Genomic DNA, 17,783 nt, shown 5'->3' with positions numbered 1-17,783 from the left:
TTTGGTTTCCATTGCATGAAAATCCTTTGGGAAGTTTATTGCAGAAACCTATCAGGTCTTATTGGCCTTCCAAGCTGATTAGTGTGAGATTGGTTCCCATTGCTCTTCTGTTCTATATCCTTGAGCTGCCCCAGTATGGCTTATGATACTAAATCTTATTTTGTGGGACTGTGTAGGATGCTGTCTGTAACCTGGTTTCAGTATTGTATATAGAATTCCAGGAGATGTCCTTTGAAGAACGGGGTGGGGGTGGGGAATAGAAAAAGATAAAAAAAATTGGTTGAGGCAGGCCTCACTTTTCACTTTATATGGTTTATTGGTTTTCAAAGAGAGGTCATATCATTCCATTCAAAGTCAGAAAGCAACGAAATTACAAATCCTTTGAAGGAACAGAGACCTTAGCAGATGTCCAGCACCCACACAAACACTGTTAGAGGAGGGAGTAGGGTGAGGATGACACAGCTGCCTGGTCTTCTACTACACCATATGATTCAAGAAACATGTCCAGTATGTGAAGTGGCAGCCCTTCTTCCTATAGTACATTCCTTATTCTTCAAGTGGCAGTGTGTCATCATGATAGTCCCCTTAGCTATGGTCCTGAGGAAAGTCCCAAAATGCTGGTAGCTGTGTTGATCTTTATCACTGGTGGAGACCCTCAGGCCTGTAAGGACTAGCTGTGGCCCTCCACGCCTCTCTATCTGGTCCTCGGAACTCTCCCCAGACCATACTGTGTGAATTTAGCTGACTGGAATATGTCCTTGAACTTGTCTGGATGGAGATAGCGAGGGATGTGTGCATCTGTGTGTCTACTATACAAAGGTAAAATTTACATTTGTTGCTCCACCCAGTTTTGCCTCTGGCATGTTGCCCTCAGAAGGTTGCCCAGAAGGGAATGCAGCCATTGGGTTAAAAATGTTTACCCGCTCCTGATCTATCTCATACTCCAAAGCAAAGCAGTACCCATTTAAAATAGTATCAGCCAACAGCCATAGAACAGGGAGATGACAAAGCATATTGTCCTGGCTCTCAACTAGAGAAGCAGACTCAGGACTAGAAGGCAGGGTTTTACACAAAGCTTTATTCCAGAAGTCAGTACTGGAATGCAGGATCAGGCATTCTAGACATGATTCAGAATACATAACAGGAGCAGACTAGATATATCTCAAAATCAGGTTAGGCATCCCTCATAAACAGGCTAGGCATAACTCAGGATACAAACTAGGCAGGTGAAAGCAATAGCAGGCTACATATCTCAGGATGCAAAGTACGTATTGTCATTACACCTTAATTTCATTCACCCATCCTAAATATGAGGGAGGGAGGTGGGCACATACTTGTCCAAGCATTCTCCATTACTTTCTTGCTTTTGCTGCATGACGCTGAGAGCATTTTCTGAAGCCACCTGTTTTCTAATCTCTGTGACCTTGGCGAAAGCATAAACTCAAGCTCTGACAGACTGCTTTCACTCTTCTCTCTCTGGAAGACTCCAAGTTGTTCATTTATTGTTATCTATTTGACAGCTAGGTCTGGAATGGGTACCAGTGAGGGAACCATGTCAGTTGTCAGAGATGGGGCGATGAGCTACATTAACCATACTAAACTCAGAGTTGCTAGAGGCTTCTGGAATAATCTCCCCCAGGATTTCCTTAGCCCCTTCCCCAACATCTGCAACTCACTTTTCCTCCTCCCAGTCTTGCCAACTGTTCTCCTTGGGGCCCATGACAGGTATTGCAGTGGTTGTATTTTAGCTGTGGAGACCTGGGTTCACATCCCTGATTCGCCTTGAAGTTCCTTGGGTGACCTTGAACCAGTCATTCATTCATTCATATGCCGCCTTTCCACAGCTGAGCCATGCTCAAGGCGGCTTACAATGTCGAAAAATTACATGATTCATTCTAACAGTTACAAAAATACATCTGAGCTTACCCTACCTAACAAAAGAATCATGTATCAGGCCAGAGCTGCCCTTAAGTCACCCCCTAAGCATACACCACTAGCAAATCCAACTGCAGCAGATGATCTCACTGGTCCTTCTGTGAAAACAGAAGCTGTACTCCCCCACACTCCTGCTCCACTGCACCACTACCTACATCACTAGGATATGAGCTGGGTCTAGTGAGATTAACCAGGGAGAGTTTATTATTATTATTTTAAATGAGGGCTGAATTTTCTTCAGAGGCTTTCGAATTATGAAGTTCTAAACGCATGCAAGCAACAAGGCTACCTTCTTTCCACTGGCAGTTTGATTGGAAGATTTGATGTCCTAGCAAATGAATGCTTAAGGCTGCAGTTCTAATCACACTTCCTTGGGAATAAGTTCCATTAAATTTGGTGGGCCTTGTTTCTGAGTAGACATATATAGGATTACACTGCAACCACTGCAGAAATGAATATAACATCACAGTCCATGGTGTACTAACACTATAATTTGACAGGGCCCATTCAGCGGTGGTTCCCTGTTTGTGAAATTCCCTCCCCAGCGATGAGCATCGCTCTCCAAAATTAATGACTTTTAGGAGGAATCTGAAAACACTCCTACTTACCCAGGCATTTGATGACTGAAGGAGACAGTTCCTGGCAGGGCCAGCTCCAGGCATGCAGGAGCCCTTGGGCATCAGCTTGCCCTGGCCCCCCGGTGGGTGTGCGCGCATGTATGTGCATGAGTGCACCCCCTGAGCACTCCCCCATGGCCCCCTACCTGTCTAGTCTTTACCATTGCCCTTAATGAAGATGGCAGCCGTGGTTTCCCTAAGGGGAATGAAGCCTCCGCCACCATCTTTTTGATCACACACGTGTATGCTACGAGCGCACATCTCTGCCATCAACTAAGATGGCAGCAGTGGCTTCAGTACCTTAGGGAAGCTGCAGCCGCCATCTTCATTAAGGGCAATGCTAAAAAGCTGGCTGACAGGTAAGTGGGGTGTGGGGGGGGTGGATCATAGAAGGGGAGCGGAGGGGCCCTCAGGGGCCCCTCAGGGGCTCCTGTATCTCTGGGGCCCTCGGGCAGTGCCCAACCTGGCTGCCCTTTAGAACTGGCCCTGGTTCCTGGCAACCTGGATATCACTGGAAGGAAGCATGTTTTTGATCTCCAACTGTTTTTTAGAATGTATTTATCTGCAACTGTTTTTAGAATGTTTTAAATTATTTAAATGCTTCTTTGTTGTTGTAGTTTTGTTTGCCACCCTATGCTCCTTCAAGAGGAAGATCAGGATATAAATTTAATAAATAATAATAATAATAATAATAATAATAATAATAATAATAATAATAATAATAATAATGGAACATAAGGAAAACATTTAACAGGCAGATGTATGAGAATTGTGCTTGAAATAGAAATGGAGGAGAAATACTTATAGTTCTCATTTTAATGTGAAGCTAACTAATCCAGGCTACTTAAACCAAAATGCAGCTATCCTTTGAAATATATACTCTTTTCTTTTGCAATGGAGTTGTTGAAATAACCTGCATACAAAAATAGGCACTCAAAAATGCATATATTCATGAAAATCATGTACAAAAATGTAGTATATTAGGGGAAATTGGTTAAATATATTGCATACATTGGAAGAAAAGCACACAAAATGCACAGTATTTTCACGTGGACTTAAAGAAAACCACAAAACAAAGTAGCAATGGGGTAAACTGAACTTGAGATGCTCTGCCTCCATGGTTAGAGGCAACATGCTTCTAAATACCAGTTGCTGGAAACTACAGGAGACAAGAGTGCTCTTGGACTCAGGTCCTGTTTGCAGGCTCCCCATAAGCATCTGGTTGTCCACTATGAGAAGACGATGCTGGACTAGATGGGCCATTGGCCTGATCAAGCAGGCTGTTCTTAAGACTGGAAAAGTGAGAACTGTGAGAAACCAACATTGACAAGATTTGTCTGTACCCAGCTGGAGAAGCAAGCTAGAGTTCCTTGCATTTACTAAATTAGGTATATTTTTGCTTAGGCTTCTTGTTATAGGCTATTCCTTGGGAACTTAATGAGATACTGTCCATAGCTACCAGATTGTTGGTTTCATTCAGAAGGCTTCACTTCTATGATTAATGGCTAGAGGATCAAGCTCCAGACAATTTGTGTGCAAAGACCAAGTTCATGTTACATCTCTTCATATTATTGCTTCATAGATTTTTTTTATAAAACCTATCCTTTTTCTTGACCCAAACCATTGAGCAAATCTTAACTTTTTTATGTGCTTGTTACTTCATTGGAAAAACCAAAATTACCTAAGGAGACTGGGATGCTGAAGTAGGTTTATGGTGATTTGCAGTTTACAGTTTCTAAACCTCTGTAAGAGGGTTCAGAATAAAGCACTCATAAAAGGTTTGAAGCACTCCAATAATTTCAAATCATTTTGCACAGTAGAAAGCAATTTAAAATTGTTTGAAGTGCTTTAATATTTTTGTTATAAGTGCATCAATTTGGAAATAAGTCAGGGTGCATGCACTTATAAATAGTTGAAGACAGTGAACTTAAAAATGTAACATCCAAAATGAAAAATAAGGTTTGAGGATGGGAGTTGAGAAGATAACAAGGGAGGAAGAAGAATTTGTAGGGTATTGGCAGGGATGGAAAGAGAATGCCTAGAAGATATTATGACAAGACTATGTGATACCTTCATGTCATGTTACTAGTGGACAATGGAGGAGGAAATGCAGGCAGTCTGCCTGTTTATGTAGCAGCCACAGGTCTCCTGTAGTGTGTAGTTCTCCCCTTCAGAATCAAATGCAGCTAAATGAACTAAGAGATTGCAGTTTATCACTCTACTACTCTACTGCATTCTACTTCTGCCACCCTAATCAAAGAAATCAACACAATCAAAACATTTCATTAAATCACCCAACACAATTAACTGCAGCAAACTCTCACTCATCAGCAGTGAACTTGAGTGATAAAAATAGACCACCCTGCTAATGTTCGGTTTGCAGTCCGACATTCAGGTGTAGTAAACAGGACTGAGCTGGGAAGGGGGCATTTTTTACAATCATTATTTTGAAGGCTGAAAAACAGGCTTCTCAAAACAGGTTTCCTTTTTGCGATTTTTTTGGAATGTAACTGAAAGAGACTGAAAGTGTTCCCCTATGCAGACTGAGGACACTACTTCCTGAACTGGCTTGGTTGGCCGTCAGTGATGTCAGCATATAGTCAAATCTGATAGTAATATAGCATCACTCATGTGACCCTTAATTGGCAGGATTCATCCGCGAGACTGACCCAGGAAGCATTTCCCTCACCCTCAGTTGGCTTTATTTGCCCTTAATGAAATTTTCACATTGCCAAATCTGATTGGTTATATGGGATTGTGACATTAACCCAATCACTATATAATTGCTTGACTGGTTGGGATCACCAATGTGACAAATCAAGTAAAAGGATGAAGAATAAGAAGGAAAAAATGGCAGCAAAATAGCAGCAGGTGGTGAAACAGATAGGAACAGGGTATACATTATGAATATTCTCACAATACACTATTTTCAACAAGGAAATCAAGATGAGAGGATGTGTGGCACACTCCTATAGTTGAATCCCTTCCACATAATTGTTCTCTGCCTTACTGGCAACTACATGCAGATTGCCTCAGGTATACTAGAAATGAATATATACAAATCTGCAGAAGATTGTAGGTTGATTTCTGCACAACAATCCCAGCAATGACAGAGTTTGAAACCAGCACAATGTACGCAACAATTGATGTCATGACCATAGTCCTAAATATTTGCATTAGCACAGATACTGAAATAGATGTAAGGCCCAGGTGTAGATGCTAGTATCAAGTAGCTCTGTTTTGGTGGAATGTATCTTAGTCCAGGCAACTTTAGGTGACATCTATGGCATCATGTGCAATATTGTATGTGTAATATATGTGTTGTGGGCTCTCCCTTCCTCCTCCTGATCCAAACATTACTCATCTATTGCTTTGGGGCGGGAAGCTCTATGAAAATATTAATTGAGCCACAACTTTCCAAACCATGTTATGTGTTTTCCCACACTTCAGGGGCCGCCAGCTTTTTTAGACCAGAAGGCACATTTTGATTTTTGAGACAGTGCTGAGAGTGGGAGTCACAAAGTGGTTGCCATGGGGGGCATCCCATAACACACAATTAGCAAGAGTATACTCACTGCTGCTGCCATCCCCCCCCCCGGTCAACCTCATGTTTACCATAGGAATTCAGGTTTGTTCCACTGGTCCCGATTATGGAGATACAACTGTTAAAGGCACAAGAAGGATCCCAGGTAATGGTCTGAAGGCACAAAAGGCCACCACCTTGCTGAAGCTAAGGTCTGGTTAGTGCCTGGATAGGAGACCCCTTGGGAATCACATGTAAGCAGCCTTGCATTCCTTGATGGAAAAAAGGGTGGGATATATATGTAAGGGAAAAACAAATCCTATTTTCCCCAGTGCAAATCCTAATTCAACACCTAAGCTGCCATCCTGGACCCACTTACCTGGGAGTAAGCCCTATTACATACAAAGAGACTTATTTCTGAATTAGACGTGCATATCATTGTACTGGAAGGTAACTGTACAGTGAATTCTTAATGAGTGCCTGGTCTTCAGTTCCTGCACAGCAGGAGACATACCTAAGATCTCTGCAAAGTTTTCACATTTTGCCTTTGCCTTTTGGGGAGGTGATACTTTAACATTCACCCAGTGTTAGCAGTATTTGCAGAAAGTAACTTCTAGGGAGTAACTGATTTCAGATTAACCCACTATAGGAAAGATGGATCCTGGCTGCTAGGTAAAGAGGATGGGCAAACTACAGAGATTCAAAGGATTACTGTGACAGGTTCTGGGGGAAGGGACACCTGGAAGCACCACAGATCCATCCCACACCCAGCCAGAAAAACCTTAGGACAATTACTTTCCACAAATGCTTCTTTATTGTCTATGCATTACAGGTTAGGGTCCAGCTGCTAGAGGTTTCTGGCATCCCATTCACTTTACGGGATCCTCCTCTGCTATCTTCACGCAGCCTCCAAAGTTTGTGTTTTATGGCTTCCATTTAGGGCAGATATTTCCTCCGGCTCAACCTGGCAGGCACTACCCTGTTGTTTGGTTATATGAAATAGGAACGATATATAGTCCTATTTCTTAGCAAAGTATAAATACAACAGCAGATTTGAGAATAACCAGTCCCACACCTTTACTCAGACATACTAGTTAACCAAATAACTCAACAGAGACAATCTTCTTAGGTAAAAATAATGAAATAATATTTACTCATGGCTTTCATATGTTCAAGAAAACATAGGCTCTAGCTTAGACAGAAATAATCTGTAGTCTCAGTCCATTTTTAGTCATTGGTGAGGATGCTCCTTCTAGGAGCATCTGCCTGCTCCCTCTGCTAGAGGTTAATGGAGAATATGCAAAAGGATCAATATCCCCAGACAAAAGAGGAGGAAGGGAAGGTAAATAACCCCAACTCTTTAAGAACATCTTCCTATCAAAGGGGATGACATACAAGCTTATTTATTATTCAGTTATTTATTAAATTTATATCCAGCCCTTCCTCCCAGTAGGATAAAATTATCAAGGTAAAATTGTGGAGAAATTCTCATGGCTGGGCTGTGGGGTTTTTGTTGCCTTTACATTATTTTCAAGATAGACAAGGGGTGTTTTTGAGTGTCTTTTCTTTATTTCTACAAATCATCTCTCTAGTGATCTGCACTCTGCAGCCTTCCTGTGTGTTTGTGTTTCCTGAAAACCTCAGCTGGGCTTTTCTGTAAGCATAGGAAGAGGGGGAGGCTGCCTGCATTGCTTTCTTTTTCAGTCTTTATACTTTTATACTTTTCAGTGTGGAGAGATTTTTTTAAAAAACAAAAAAGATAAAAGGAAGGTTTTTCCTTAAATACAAGATCAGTGAATTCACCCATATTTGGCCTTCGGAAGCAAGCCTTTCTGGCATCCTACACTTCCCTTAAAGTTCAGGGAAAGACATCATGAGGCAACTCCTTCTATGGATCTTTTTCAGATCAGGAGGTGTACGCAACGAGAGGCTACGGGCTACTGGCAAGCCTTTGCATGGAAAGAGAGACACATGCGCCACACATAGCCACCTCACAACTATAAATCAGGCTCAACCCTGCACCCACCAAAACTCTGAAGAAATTTGATAGCATCCTGAGAATAAAGGAGAAAAAAATAGAAGCCTCTTTTTCAGGGGTAGAAATCTTTTCGGAAATTGGGAAACAGGTTTCAGTTTAGCACTAATGCAAATGCAGAAGAAGAAAGTACTACTGTTGCACTCAGGTTCGTATTTAGAGATAGGCAAGAAATTCAATTCAGTTCACATTTAAAGCCAAATTTATCAAATTTGCACTTTCTAAACATGAGAACCAAAAGACAGCCATTCTTTGCAATTTGCACTTATCTGAATTTTGCAATGCAGTTCTCCAACCAGGCAATATTTTTTTTAAAAAAATGAATATTTTAGGGGAAAGTGTGCACAAAATGAATATATTTATGAAAATATAATACAAAATTCATTACACTAAGATAAACTGCTTGCAAAAATGTGTACATTCGTCAAAACTGCAAACAAAATTTATTAGGAGAAATTTGCACTAAAATGCTGAAGAATTTTCATGAAGACTTTTTTAAAAATTCACAAATTGCTGCAAATATGTGGAGAATCAAATTTAAGATTAAAAAAATGTGAAACAGAGAGAGCCAAAATTGACATATCATTCCATCACTGTACCTGGTTGCAGGCTTTCTACAGGCATCTGGTTGGCCATTGTGAGAACAGGATGCTGGACTAGATGGGCCATTGGCCTCTTCTTATGATCTTATTTATGGGCAGATCAATTCAAGTCATGGGAAACCAGCAGGAGGGTGGGGATGGTGGAGGAGGAGCTGGCGGGAAGCTCTGTAGCATCCATTTGCCTTTTAGAGTTGCTGGGCTGACTGAATGCTGGCTCAATCAGAAGCAGTGCATGGGGTCCAGGAGGTAAAAGTCAGCTTCAAAAACTACTCCTATCAGGGAGTAAGTGCTCTCCATTGACCACCATTGTAATTACGTACCTATGCCAACCTTTTTGCAGGCAGAAATTTTGGGCAGATTGAGATCTGTGGGAGTACTCTGAAGGGGAGCTGGATATAGTGGAAGTCCATTCCCCTTGGCTTCACTTCTGCCACACCCCCTGAATGACCCATTTTCAGGCCTTCCACAGGCTTCCACCAGCTATCTGTCCACCAGGCTGGACTTCCCCAGCAGACCCCCAGCTGAGCTGGCAGGGTCCCAGTGGTGCCACAGCTCAGCTGGGATAAGGGGCTTCTGCTGGCAGAGCCTGGCAATGCCAGGAGGCTGCCAGCTGAGCTGGAGGTCCGCCACATCCAACTTCCCCCAGCCTTAGTTGCAGCCTTAGTTGTTTATTTGTCATTTCTATATCACTTTATATTTGAGGGGGGATCTCAAAGGGGTTTACATTCCAAATTAAGCATCAAACAAACTATCACAAGCCATTAAAATAGAATAACATAAAGCATCAAATAAACATCCCAAAATATTAAAATAAAACTTTACAGATAAAGATTAAATACAAAACACACATTCGAAGCGGCATAATTAACAGAAAAAAACACATATTCTCTTAAACATGAGCATTATGATTAAAATCCAATACAAAATTATAACAAACTCCACAGAACAGCATTGTTAGTAACTAAAAATAACTGAAATAGAAGCTGAACCCTCCCACACAGTAACCTCTCCCAAATATGTCCTTAGCAGTCCTCCACATCCAAGCCTCACTCTTATTCATTCCCAACAACCACACAGAAAACTAATACCCAGCCAACCATTTCTTATGGTGCAAATGTTTGATCTATAAAAATACATAGGAGCATCAAGCAACTCATTCACCCACAATCCTGGGCAATATAATGTCAAACAAATACCAATATAATAATTACCTCTCCATTTCTCACCTAGGCAGGGCCATACTCTGTACTAGGGTTGCCATGGGCCTGGCAACCAAGAGGTCTTCTGTATCTTTAAAAGTTGTGCAGGGGGAAGGGAGAATTTCACCTTGTGGTTTTTTCCCATTAAAGGGTTGCAAGAAAACCTGCACTTGGCTGAATTTTCTCTTCTCTTAAAGATACAGAATCATTCTCGGGCCCTGAGCCTGGCAACCCTACTCTGTACCAGTTCAGTCTCTCACACCGAATGGTACTGAGCAACTCTGAAACACATATGAATATGACAACCCAGAGTCTCACTTTGGGTAACAACCCCCCCTGCCCCCCAATTCTAATTACCATCCAATAATACACCACTTACTTTCTCCTATTGGATAATACATTCAACAGTACAAAGTTTAAGGCAGAGCTTGAAAAATTTACTTTTTTGAACTACAACTCCCATCAGCCCAATCCAGTGGCCATGCTGGCTGGGGCTGATGGGAGTTGTAGTTCAAAAAAGTAACTTTTCCAAGCTCTGGTTAAAGGGGGTAATGCCATCATGGAGACTCAAAAAGGTATGCACTGCAGCAGCCTTCTTAATTGATTTGTGGGCTGGAGGCCAGTCAATTAGCCACAGGTGTTTCCACTCTCCTCCTCTGGAATTAGCAGCAGCATCAGGCCGGCTGGGCACCTAGGAAGCAGGTGGAATGGCCTCTTCCCAGTCCCAGGACCCCTCACCAGTAGCAACAGAGAGAGACAAATAAAAAAGAGCAGAACAGGCTGGGCAAACGAATCAAATAGTCTCTTTTCTGTTCTAGGGTCCCTCACTGGAAACAACAGGGCAGGTCAGCATCTTCTTGTGCTTTGTTGAGAGCTGGTATAGTAGAGCAAAGCAAACTCCCTTTTCTTTGAGTGCTGGATTAGGTGGAGGCATCCTTCTGCCCAGCTGGCCTCCTTTGGCCTGCTGCTGGCTGCTATCTGCATAGTGCTGGCATCATTCCTCTGGTGTGGCACTCTCCATTCCATCTGTTGAACATGTTGGTGGGTAGAAGTGCTGCCAGTGGGATCCTTGCTGGGAACAGCCAGTGGAAAGCTCTGAAATGGGGTTATCTGGAGGGTGACAGGGTTGAACCAGCCATTGGATCCCAACCTGGCCCCACTGCTGTTGCATGATGGCAATGGGCCCAATCGCTGCACCAGTTCCACCCTGTAAAGCAATCTCCCTCCCCCCTCCCTTACTTTCCACCCCAGTGGCCATGAACAGCAGGGTTGTGGATGCAGCAGTGGCTCTGCTGCTCTATAAAGCCCCATTGGGCTGTGGTGAGCTCCCAAAGATGTTAAGCTGCAATGCAAAACAACCAGTTCCTAAGTTTAAAAATCTTGGGAAGAAAGCATTATGTGGTCTTAGGCAATCCACTATATGCCAGCTAATCTGATTTACAGAGTTATTGTAGATATTATCTGAACAGTGTATCAGAACTGCTTTATTCTAAAGCATAATGTAAATGATCTGGTGTCCCTTTTGACAGCTTACATTTTAAAAGCAACAGGCAAAACAAAAATCTACTTGCAGTAGACCCATTGAAATCTATTAACCTAAATTAGTCATGTCTATTAATTTAGTCTCCATCATTCCAATGTAAGCCAGGAAAATGTATATGGAAAAAGCATACATTTATGGGGCAAAGGCCCTCCTAAATAGTACCCATAGACCGATGCTGTTCAGGGAGCAAGGAATGGAAAACTTCAAGCATGAAACAACTGTGCATGTGAACATGGTTGAAATCGTGACCTTCTCTGTACAGATGTAAACACCTATGATGAAGATAGAGATGGCAGATTTTAAGCCAATGAATTTTCCAGAGTTCCTGTCACATATTTGTCATCCGAAATACATAGAGCTGGTTTTCAATCCCTTGACTGCCCAATAATATCAAATGAGTTGGGATATGAATTAATCAATATCTCACGTAACTCATGTTAGCCTCCGTACAGTGTTGCTTAATCCTTATGGTGTAAACTGATTTCTGAAATAAACAATAATGTCCAGGAAGGGGGAAAAGAGACTAATTTTCTTGCTTCACAATTCACCTTAAGGTCTAGATTTCTTTTTCCTCACTTCAGAAACAATTCACTTCTACTGACTGCATTGTCAGCTTGATTGTCAGAATTGTGGGTAGACTTTTGTATGGCAGATGTGTGGGGGATGTACGCAGTTCAAATAAATACCTGTCAATATGTTCTCCACCCCACCTCCCTTTTGTGTGGAAGAAAGGTAGTATATGAATGCCGGAGGTTATTCTGTTCTGTTTTCAAAAACAGATTGTGTCTTGTAGTTAAATCAGCCCAAAGAAGAGAAATCGATTTATCCCAGACAGGAGAAATATTTTTTAGGATGAGATTTATTTGGAAGGGTGGCAGTGATGTTAATCTGCTTTATACTGATGCTTTTGACAATAACAACCTTCTGTTGCTACAATTATTCTTAACCAGTGTAGTACACACATATATAATTTTGTAGCTAGTGTAGTGGCTAAGACACTGATTTGAATATTTCCTCTCCCATGCACTTCCTATGTTACCTTAGACACTCTCTGTCAGTCTTATCTTTCCACCTGCAATATGGGGATAATCACAGCGGCCTACCTTACAGGCAGGGATGGAAAGTTTTGTCAATTTGGGTTCTCTGGGTTTCTAATTTTTCCAGTCTTAAATTCAGTTCTCCACATTTCTGCAGCAATTTGCCAATATTTCTTTTGGAAAAAATCCTCATTAAAAATTCTCTGACATTTTAGTGTGAATTTCTCCCAATAAACACATTTTTATAGGCAGGTTTGACTACTGTACACATTTTTGCAAGCAATTTCTCATCATACAATGCATTTTATATGAGATTTTCACTCATGTATTCATTTTTATACACACTTTCCCCTAATATATGCATTTTTGTAAACACGGTTTGGTTGGCAAACTGCATTGCAAAATTCAAATAAGTGCGAATTTTGAAGGATGGCTGTTCCAGTTCTCATATTGTTTTGGAAAGTGAGAATTTGATAGATTTGACTTGACATGTGAACTGAATCAAATTTCTCACCCATCCCTACTTACAGGGTTTCTTTTTTTCCCTTTTTTATTTGGATAGATTTCAGGGTGGTTTACGATTATGTAAAAACAATTTCGATAAAACAACATATACTGCAACCTACACAAGACAGATTTCAGTTTAAACCTATTTAAAACATATCTACAAGCAAAAGGTGTTGTTATAAGGATCATAAGAACAAAGGTCTTTATCTAAATGAAAGGAGTCCTTCAGTTTGTAGAAGAGTTTTTGATCTAGTGGAGGCCTTCACTAACGGAAAAGCTTTTGGCTTTCAGGAGTCTGTTGAAGACTTTTTTGTGCCAACAGGCCTATGGAAATGTTTAAAATGTGTTTGAGTAGACAGTCATTTTAATGATTGTTTTGTACTGTTTAAAATGTTTTTATGTTGCTGCACACTGCCCAGGGATAGAATCTGCTTTCCACAGATTTGCTGCCAATTCACCCCCTGCCCACCCACCCTTGAACCACAGAGAAGGAGAAGACAGAAGAGAAGCTCCCCCAACCCCAGACCAAACAATAGAGGCGGGATCTCAGCAATAACCTCCCGAAGCAGGGCCAGACCACAGAAGAGGAACAGGAAGAGGAGGGGCCATACCATGGAGCAAGCAACAGGCTGCAGGATGGGATGAGCAAAAAATCTACTTAATTCCAACCCAGGGGTTGGAATTAAGTAGATTATTCACCCATCCCAGCCTGCCGACTATCACTTGCCCTGTGATGTGGTACCTCCTCTTCCTCTTCCTCCTCCATGGTCTGGCCCTGCTGAGGAGGCTGTTGCCTGGGAGGGGTGTCTTCTTACCTGCCTTCTCCTTCTCCGTGACAGAGTGGATAGCTGAAGAATCTGCAGTGGCTGCAGATTCCATCCCTAATACTGCCCTGATGTTTTGTGAGATGGCAGTATCTAAATACTTTTACAAATAAATAAATAAGAGCAATTTCTAATTTCCCCCGCAGGCCTTGGTTGCTTCTCTTCCTCGCCCCACTGGGCAAGACTATTCAAACTAGCTGAGACGTGACTACAGATAGCAGAGAATTTCACCAAAAATGGAAATGGGGAATTGCTGATGTTTGTTTATTTGTCCCATGTCTAGAATGGAAATCAATCCAGGGAGTACTATTGCTGAGCCAGCAAACAATGTCTAATTGATTATGTTTCCCCCCTACTTGCATTGTATTTCCTTTGCGCTGAAATGAATGGGGAGGAATAACATGACAATGTAATTTATGTAATTAATTATGTAAATTATGTAAGTTACATAATTTTATCACAGTGGACAGCAAGACAAATCATGCAGGTATTGGTAGAAGACAAACTGCAGTGATACAGAAACAGGGCTCCATGTGATAAAGTGCAGAACAGGAAATGATGCCTTCTTACATCCCCCGGCATAAGTCATTGGAAAAGAGAGAGCCCTGAGATGTAGAATAGCAACAAAGCAAACAACTAATTGCAACTATGAACGGTTTCTCAGTTGTCCACTTATCACTCCTTCCTTTAATTGACATTGCATAACACCTTCTCAGGTGCTAAGATCTGCAGAGTCAGCTCTTTTGGTAGTTTTGTCATTCTCAGAGGTGTCAGGAAGAGTGGCCTGGGAGACAGTTTCTCCATGGAAGCCCCTAAATTGTGGAACTCTCTCCCAAAAGTGGTGTGTCTAGCATCGTCACTGCACATTTCATGTTGTATACTGAAGACACACCCCTTTGACAGTTAAGGTATTTTGTTTTGTGGGGCCAGCCTCTTTTGCCGAATGTATACTGTCCTGTTTCATTTGGAATGGTTTGATAAGTTTCATAAGTGTAATGGTTTTAAATGTTTTTATAAGTGTATATTATATTGTTGTAATCCACCTTGGGACCTTATGGTGAAAGGCGGGTAAAAAATCTTATACATAAAATAAGAACAGACAGGAGGAAGAAAAACGGGAAAGCTCTTCCACCCACTCTGTGAAGTGCACTAGAGTGGCATCCCTTCCACACAGTGCTGGAAGTTCACCCAATGCTCTGGCAAAGTTTGGCAGGGCATGGTGGGATGAAGGGGAATCAGTGAAATGCGCCACTCCTTGTCTTTTCTTAGCAGAGGAGTCAACTAGAGGTGGCAGAGAAGTTTGATTCAGTTTACATTTAAAGCTGAATCTTTCATATTGGCACTTTCCAAAACAACTTAAGAACTGCAACACAGCCATCCTTTGAAATTCGAACTTATCTGGATTTTGCAGTGCAGTTCTGCAACCAAACAATGTTTACAAAAATGAGTATTATAGGGGGGGGATGTGCACATATACGCATATATGAATGAAAATAACATACAAACATGCATAAAGTATTATATCAAGAGAAATTGCTTGCAAACATGTGTACATTACATTAGTCAAAACTGCACACAAAATTGCAATTTATTCAGAGAAATTCACACTAACACACTAAAGAATTTTCATGAACTTTGTCTCCACCTCTATAATTAAAGGAAAAAAATGATGATGTAATTGCAAGTGACACAACTAGCACTGCATGCAGTTAGACTTTTCCAGCGGATGCTTTTCAAGAACGCTTCACCCCCAGTGCTGAAGAAGTGGCTGTTTCAGCCAAGGGCAGAAGCATTGTGCTCTTATTACAAAACTCTCATTGGGCAAAAGGATTTGTTGATTTGTTTGTTTTATTGATGACTGTGTGGTAATGAGTGGGGATTGAAAAGTTGGGTTCCCCAGGCCTGATCTTCAGAAATGTATTTGTAATGGGTTATTGTTGTCTGGGTAGTAGCCAATGGCCCATCAAGGTCAGCTATTTCATTCTCATTAAGGAAGAACCACAAGAGCTACTGTGGCATGGTGACATAACAGCCTGATGGCACTTAGTATTGCCTTTCTGCTCTCCTGTATTAGCTAGGGACTCCAAGGCAGAGTAAGATCCTAGCAAATTTCTAGGCCTGTTGCACTGAAATCAGAGGGGTGTGTAATAGGTCTTTTGGTTTTAATATTAAGGAAGCAATTCACATTTGGGACTGTAAAAAGAGCATCTGGTCTGGGAGATGACTGGCTCTTGTGTAGGGGTTTGAAAGAGCACATTTGTGTTTTGTTGATAATTTCATAAAATGAGGCATGGAGAACTTTTATGAGATAAAATCATCTCAGTGCCCCCAGACCAGAGCTTGGAAAAGTGGCCATGCTGGCTGGGGCTGATGGGAGTTGCAGTTTTAAAAAAGTAACTTTTCCAAGCTCTGCCCCAGACAATGTTCTCTGGTACATTTTGTAATATTTGGATAGAGCCCAATTCTTCTGGGACAGCAGAAGATGACTTAAGACATGCGTATCTCTGTGGTGCAAAGTCTTAGCAGCTTAGAAAATGGAACAGCACACTTGTTCTGCTTATAAAATGATTATGACAGAGTCATATGACATGGATAATACTTTTGATGAAACGATTCATTGCTAAATGGGTATCAGCCATCTTTAGTTTTCTGAGTAAACTTAGCAAACACGGTCACGGGGACAGATGAAACAAAATGATTGAATGAACTGTACAAAATCTAGAGGGTAGATAATCTCATCAGTCTAACAAGAAGACTGAATGAAATTTATGACTTCAAGTTTGCCAATGGAAAGAGCATGTGGCCAGGTCATGTGATATCATACCACAATCTCCCCTTGGGAAGCAAGTAAAGTTAAATGTGTGGTGATGGTGTGTGTGTGAGAGAGAGAGATGCTAAAGGGAGAGGGCTTGCATAGCAACGGGATGAGACCAGAAATAATCCATTTGCAAGTTTGGGAACCTGGAAAATCACAGAAGTTTTTTGTTAGCTGTAGCAACTCACGTGACAGGCATCCCAGCATGCAGTACATTCCCACCCTTTAGGCATGCGGGGTTTTTTTTTTTGCCTGATGAAAATTGTACCAGTATTCTGGCGTAGGCATGGGTAGCAGCAGCATTTCCCACATACCCCCATGTCTATACAACTAATCTTTCTCTCTCTCTCTCTCTCTCTCTCTGTGTGTGTGTGTGTGTGTGTGTGTCTGTGTGTCAGATGCTAAAGGGAGAGGGCTTGCATGGCGATGGGACGAGATCTTAGACCTCCTACACAGTGGGAATAGTGTGCATGTGTATAATGGGTGAGAGACGAAAACAAGACATTAATTGCAGACATGTGAAAGACAGTTGTGTGAAATGCTGGTATATCGGCTGAAAAAGTTATTGTTCCTTAACACAGCATTTTTTCAAGAATAACCTGAACCATCAAAATATCAATAAAATGCAACTGCTATTTGAAAGTTGTAATTTTGACACTGTTTCTGGCAAAATTAATGAGACCGGTCTGAACATAGTTTCCCCATGCTTCACAAATGCCAACATATGTTGGGTTTCATTGTGTTTTGCATAGAGAGAAAGTGATGATTCAGTACAGAAACAATGTCATTATATTATTTTCTTAATAACATCATATGTGCATTAGCCTTTGCATATACTTTCAAACATGGCCAGAGTTGAGTTCACATCACAGTGCCTAACCATGCAAAATATCACAGATTAGGAAGGAAAGATTGGTCATTTGTGTACTTGTTTCCTCCCCCTTATCTTCTCAGCAAACAGCTGTGCTCTTTTGCCAGAGGAAAAAGTAATTGAGGGCTTCTCTTAATCAGTGTTATCATCACAGGCAAAATATTGAAGACGGTACCTAGCTTTCAACCTTACTTGTGTTCTGATCAATAATTGTCACTCAAAACCACTGGACATCACCATTGCCTTTTTCCACGGTATCAGGGCAACATGATATC

This window comes from Rhineura floridana, chromosome 2 (genome assembly GCF_030035675.1).
Source record: "Rhineura floridana isolate rRhiFlo1 chromosome 2, rRhiFlo1.hap2, whole genome shotgun sequence".
In the NCBI taxonomy this organism is placed as follows: domain Eukaryota; kingdom Metazoa; phylum Chordata; class Lepidosauria; order Squamata; family Rhineuridae; genus Rhineura; species Rhineura floridana.
This window is presented reverse-complemented; position numbering follows the sequence as displayed.